This window comes from Bufo bufo, chromosome 2 (assembly GCF_905171765.1).
Source record: "Bufo bufo chromosome 2, aBufBuf1.1, whole genome shotgun sequence".
NCBI lineage: Eukaryota > Metazoa > Chordata > Amphibia > Anura > Bufonidae > Bufo > Bufo bufo.
The window spans coordinates 361,609,671-361,615,346 of record NC_053390.1 but is presented as its reverse complement, the minus strand read 5'-3'; positions in this window follow the sequence as shown (position 1 = coordinate 361,615,346).

Genomic DNA, 5,676 nt, shown 5'->3' with positions numbered 1-5,676 from the left:
TTTATTTTTTGGGAATCATTCTGTATATTATAGCTATAGAACTCTCCACATTGTCACTCTATCTCGGATTTTTGACAAATCGTCTCTAATCAGTCCCACATCGGCTTGAATTGACCCAAGTTGGGTTGTAATGCCTTGTATTAAATCCCCATTCTGTTTTACTGACAATAGTATTTCTTTTAGCGAGGTAGAGTTGACGTTGAACATATCTTCTCCCTCTATTCCCCCTTCCCCTTGAGGGTACCCAGAAACTTTTTGTGATTCTGCTTCCATCACCTCAAAATTGTCAGTTCTTTTGGAACTAATGTCCTTTTGACCACCTCTGGTAATAACCCTTGGGGACCTTAGGAATTGGTCTATTTTTGTTCCTTCGAAGGATTTAGTGGCCGGTTTCTGGCCAGAGAGGTCTGCGGAACGCCTACTAGCTTTTGGGGCCATTTTGCGTTCCTCTTTTTCCTTACTTCCCTCTCTTCTCCCTTTTTTTCCCCTTTTTTTCCCCCTCCTTTCCCTTCCCATTTCCTCTCTCCCTAACAGGGATCGGGGTTATAAAGGGACTACAAAATGACTATCGAAAATGTGGGCTATTACTAGAGGATGGTTGGGGGGTAAAGGGATCACTTATATTCATGCCTCTCTGGCACAATATTCACTTACAGATTTTAGATGGTATAGCAATGGATCAATTCTGGCAAAAGAATGGGATTATTTATATGGCACAGGTTGTTAAGAATAGAGAAATTAAGTCGTTTGTGGAACTATCACACAGTGTAGAGAATTTATCTTGGTTCAGGTATTTTCAGCTTCGGTCGGCACTTTTTAGTCTGGATGATAAATCACTGTTAAGAAATAGACAATTCTTCTCTGTTAAATGAGAGGTTCGGGAAGACACCATTAAGAATGAAGATTTCAAATATATATAAATTACTAATTAAGTCACGATTTTCTGAGACACGATCACCAGGATAAAGGGCCTGGGAGATGGATTGCCCAAACATACAAATGGTAGGGTGGGGGAGTATTTTTACTAACCCAGATGTACTTTCTCACAATTTTACTCACGTTTTAATACAGTTTAATATTTATCATAGACTATATGTTACCCCCATCTGGTTAAACAAGTGTGGAATAAGAGCTACCTCCAAGTGTCCTCGTTGTGATACTGTTGGTGCGGATTATTTGCATATGGTCTGGGCATGCCCAGAACTCGGATCATATTGGAATGGTATTAATAATCTCCTCACCCATAAGTTAAAAATACGGATTCCTCTTGAGCCACAATTGTTTCTACTGAACGATCTTTCGATATTAAGTAGTCACAAATCTCAAAAGATCCTATTAGGTAGAACACTATTATTGGCCAGGCTCCTGATCAGTCGGAGCTGGTTTGCACACCATGCCCCAGAGGTAAATAATTGGATAAACCTGGTCAACAAGGTTAAAAATTATGAACGGATTCTCTATAAGCAGAGAGGTGGAATAGAGAAATGGGTTAAGATATGGGACGGCTGGTAGTTCTGATATGACTGCATGTGGTATAAAATGTAATTTTTATTTATTTTTTATTTATTATATTATATTATTTTTTTCTCTCTCCCCTTCTCCCTATTCCTTTTTGAGGGGGGGCGTGGACGCATCGCAGGGTGGGGTGGGGGGGGGGGGAGGGGGTGTAATGGTGTCAAGGGGAAAAAATTGTGATAATTTATAATAAGAATGAATTTCTTTTTGTGTACTTGTTTTGTATAGTAATAAAGATGTTAAATTAAAAAATAAAAAATAAAATTGGGTCAGAGTATTTGATAAGTTTAAACTTCATATAAAATATGGCTCTCAATGTGAGGATCACACAAATCTGGCCATAGTAAATGTAAAACCTGCAATCATGTCTAAAAGTCTGATACGTTTAGATCTTTGAATACAGGTAGATGATATAAATGATCAAAAAAAATTTTTTTTAACTGCAATGCAGAATTTGTAATTTACCCTATTATATGTCATCCCATGGAGAGGTGCATTGATTGTGTCCCTAAAAAGGGCTGTTCTGCGAACTCTGCTCAATGTGCTGTTGCTTCATGTAAGGTATCTAAAAGGCTTAAGAAATGGCAACATGTAATTGACAGTGACATTCATATCCTTTCATTTGGGATGAAATGTTTTCCACCTTTATATATTTTAATCGTACAGTGGATTCTTACTTTCAACATGTTAAATTATCCTTTAAAGCCATGTCACTGTCCGTAGCAGGTAGAGAGAAAATTCCTCAAAATATAGCCCATATAACCTGGAGTCTGAGCTTGGAAGGCTCTTTAGCTCTGAAGTTGATAACCTTTGGAGCAGTTAATTGATACTAAGGGTAAGTTCTTTATCCAAGCTTACAGGAGTAACCAGTTTTGTAGAGACAAGTCTCCAGAAAGGTTCAGACAGAAATTATTTCAGGACAAAGGCAGAGGTCCTATTTCCTTTAAAAAAAGGTTCCTCAAGAAACACTCGTGGAGGTAAGCAGGGTGGCAAACATGATTTCTGATGGTTTGTCTGAGATCATTTAACTAGTTTCTAACCCTACTTTAGCTAAGAACAATTTTAGAACCTTGGGTGCTAGACATTATAGAGAAAGGTTATGCCCTAAGTTTCTTTAAGCCTCTAGAAGAGAACTTCAGATTCCCTTACGTCCTACCAGCAGCACAGATGGGGTTAACTGCCCCCTGTGGACTGGTAGGACCGGCGGAATTTTTAATGAGCCCAAGAACCAATAACAAGAGTTCCCACTCCCTCAAAAGGAGGGAACTACCCCCCAACCACTGTGTTTTTTTCTGTCCTTTGGACAGGTGGACTGGCGTGCAGCTCCCCCCTCCTTTTTTTCCTTGGTGGGAGCATAGGAGGGGATATGACATTTTTCTTCCCCTTATATTTTCTATCTTTAGGGCTATTTGCCTTTCTCTTTCTTATGTCCCTTCCTCCCCCTCTAACCTTGATCTTTCCTCAGGGTTTTCTGTCCTCCTCATGCTGTTCGGGGCTGTGTGCTGACGGCGCCGCTTCCGAGCCGCGCGCCGCGGTCTCCCTGGATGACGTCACCAGTGACGTCACTGCTCTGCGGCTCCCTCGCCGGCAGCTGTCGCTGCAGCGCTCGCATCCCTACAGGGGAGGGGGGAAGTCAATGACCCGTTTGAGGGTACATTCTGTTCGTTTTTTCTTTTTCCTGCATGGAATGATTAATTCCCTGATCTCTGGGGGGAATATCTTCCCCAAGTTAAAAAAAAAAAAAAAGGGAGGAAAGGGAAGAGTGACAGAAAGTAGGAGTGTAGTGGGCAGCAACATCAAGTTTGATTAATTAGCTGCAAGGGCTCTGCCTTTGGGCGGTCCCTCACACCTCCTTATAGGCCCTCAGTTACCCTCACTCAGTCTCTGGTTGTGCAGCTTTTTTAGCAAGCCTCCAGAGTCCTATTGTGCTGAGAGAGATTTTCTCTATCATTTCTGGTGATATTGAGACTGAAACTTTGTTTCTGTTGGTGGGCTTATTCTCAAAAATTTTATTTTTATTTTTTGTCTTCTTATTGCTTAATAGGGGTTTAATCCTCCTCTTCCTTTTTCGCAGTCATGTCTTCTCCACGAGACGCTGACCAGCGGAAGGCCACCGCCAAACGCAAACATTTGGCCTGCTTCAACTGTGATACCCCCTTAGATGACGACTGCCAATACTCAAGATGTGACAGCTGCCGTTCCCGTACCACTGCTGAACCCACGATGCAGGAGATGTATCAGTGGGCTAAATATGCTATGTGGATGAATCTATCAAGGGGGTGGTCAAGCTTTTAAATGAGAGGTTGCCGGGACCCTCCCAGACTCCTATGGAGGTCACCACACCAAGCGAGAGACCCGCTGTTGTTTCAGTGGGCTCATCTTCCTCGGATGAGGAAGAGTTAACCTCATGTTTTTTTCCGCCAGAAAAAACTCAAAAGCTTCTAAAGTCCATCCGGTCGGGGGACCAGTATCACGGTCGGCGTGACTATCACATACGTGACCCAGAGGGAGGGAACAAGGAAGGCCCTGCCCAAGTGAGAGGGAAGGTGGTGACCCCTGACTCACCTAGCGGCTGGCACCTGGCTGCCCTGACGTCCCTAGACGGGTTCCTCACCCGTACGCCGATCACGTGCCTAAAGCCCTGGCTTTCCCTAAGCTGAGCCCTAGATAGTGAACAGGGCGGTGGGAACACTAGTCCGCACCACTAGCTCTAAAGGAAAACACCAAGGGAAGGACAGACAATACAAACTCAACATATAATCCCAGGTGGGCGACAACAGGAGACAACAAGAAGCCCAACAGGGATCCGGAGGGTAGCACTCTGGAACGACAACCAGGATTCACAACTCCAGTGGGTCAGTATAGATGTCCAGGCAGGAAGCTCTATAACTGGCAACTAGAGAAGTGTGAGGGGAGAATATAAGGAGGTTGGGAGTGGCAGACAAGAAACAGCTGAGGAGGAGAAGCTACGGATCCCTGATTGAGACAAAAAGGATAGCAAGGCAAACACAGAAAACAATCACTAAGAAACAACGTGATCTTTAGATATAGAGCGCGCAGCCACCCGCTGCGACCTCCTGACCCCGGGTATAACGGAGTCAGACGTGGCTCTTGATACCCTCGTGACAGTACCCCCCCTTTCACGAGGGGCCTCCGGACACTCAGGACCAGGTCTCTCCGGATGAGAGGTATGGAAAGCCTGAATTAACCTGTTGGCGTTTACCTCTGACGCTGGAACCCACATTCTTTCCTCGGGACCGTAACCCCTCCAATGCACCAGATACTGAAGAGAGCGGCGGACCCGACGAGAATCAACAATTCTGGCTATTTGAAACTCCAGATTACCATCCACAATAACAGGAGGAGGTGGCAGTGGTGATGGTTCTAGAGGTGGAACATACTTCTTGAGTAACGATTTATGGAAGACGTTATGGATCTTAAAAGTCTGAGGTAGCTCCAGGCGAAAAGCCACAGGGTTAATAACGGCTACTATTTTATAAGGACCAATGAACCTAGGGCCCAGTTTCCAAGAGGGAACCTTCAACTTAATATTCCTAGTAGACAACCACACATAGTCAGTCATTCACTCCTAGGTCCGGACCTGGCGACCGTTTCTTATCGGCCATGCATTTATATTTACCACTCATCTTTTTCAAGTTAACTTGCACCTTCTGCCATACCGATGAAAGAGATGAAGAAAACCTTTCCTCTTCGGGAACCCCAGAAGACCCCCCCTCTTTGAAAGTACAAAATTGGGGATGAAAACCGTATGCACCAAGGAATGGTGACTTGCCAGTGGACTCCTGATAATGATTATTTATGGCAAACTCAGCTAACGGTAAATATGATGACCACAACTCTTGGTTTTCAGACACAAAACACCTTAAATATGTTTCTAGGTTTTGGTTGGTATGCTCAGTCTGTCCATTTGACTGAGGATGGAAAGCTGAGGAAAAGGACAAGTGTACCCCCAAACGGGAACAAAAAGCTTTCCAAAACTTAGAAATAAACTGTGTTCCCCGATCCGAAACCACATCGGAAGGGACCCCGTGAAGCTTCACGATTTCACTGATAAACACCTGAGCAAGAATTTTAGCATTAGGAAGTGCGGGTAGCGCAATAAAGTGTACCATTTTGCTAAACCTGTCTACTACTACCAAA